Source organism: Camelus ferus, chromosome 20 (genome assembly GCF_009834535.1).
Source record: "Camelus ferus isolate YT-003-E chromosome 20, BCGSAC_Cfer_1.0, whole genome shotgun sequence".
NCBI lineage: Eukaryota > Metazoa > Chordata > Mammalia > Artiodactyla > Camelidae > Camelus > Camelus ferus.
Window position 1 is genome coordinate 18571789 of NC_045715.1, and position 858 is coordinate 18572646.

The following is an 858-nucleotide window of genomic DNA, read 5'->3' on the forward strand; positions in this document are numbered from 1 at the left end:
AAACCGGGATGCGCAGCCTGGAGGTGCTGGACAGCGAGGCGGGTAGTACCGCGGTGAGCGCGGCGGTGCTGGGAGACGCGCCGAGCTAGGACCGGGCTGGCTCGGCACCTTGGTGTTCTCAGTCTGGTAGGAAGCATCACGGACCAGCCGGGCGGTGCGCAGTGATGCTGCGCCTAAGCCAAATAGCCCGTGTCTTCCACGGAAATCGTTCCCTTCTTGGAGTCAAGGCGAAGAAGAGCAAGAGTCCGCTCCCCTTTCTCCTCAGCCTTCCCTCGGGGCTTCTGAAAGGAGCACCCTTGGATCCCTGGGACTTGATGATTCTCAGTGGCGTAGAGGAAGGATCACATACACGCTTCTGGAAAAGATGGAAGTGTCTGGATCAAAGCGTGGTTTTTTCACCAGGCCAGAGGCCGCGGAGGAGAGTGGGGAGAAGAGGGACCCCAGCAATCCCGCGCGCTCCTGCTCCGGCGTGTGGGTGGGATCCGGCGCGCCAATCGCTCGTGGCTCTGTAGAGAGCGCACCGAGAGCGTGGGGAAAGCATGCTCCAGTGGCGCAATCGGTTAGCGCGCGGTACTTATACAGCAGTATATGTGCGGGTGATGCCGAGGTTGTGAGTTCGAGCCTCACCTGGAGCATGTTTTCTTCCTTCATGATTTCTGTCTCATTTTATTCTAAGGCTCTTTTCCCCTCCTTTTTGAAGAGAAGGCAAAAAAGAGGTAACTACGTTTCCTATGGTGTGAACGCGCATATTCCCATGATTGAGGAGGCTATTTGGTTGTTTTCAAACACAGGAATAGATCACAAACCAAAAGGAAGCAAATTGAGCTTATTCAAGCAAATTCATTTCTCCTCAATCAG

The 858-nt window shown here is 55.0% G+C and overlaps 1 non-coding gene across 1 annotated transcript; it reads left to right on the forward strand.

Annotated features, from left to right (window-relative positions):
• Positions 1 to 541: 541 nt before the first annotated feature.
• TRNAI-UAU lies at positions 542 to 635 on the forward strand. The gene is made up of 2 exons: positions 542 to 579; positions 600 to 635. It is a non-coding gene; the product is annotated as a tRNA-Ile (tRNA).
• Positions 636 to 858: the final 223 nt, after the last annotated feature.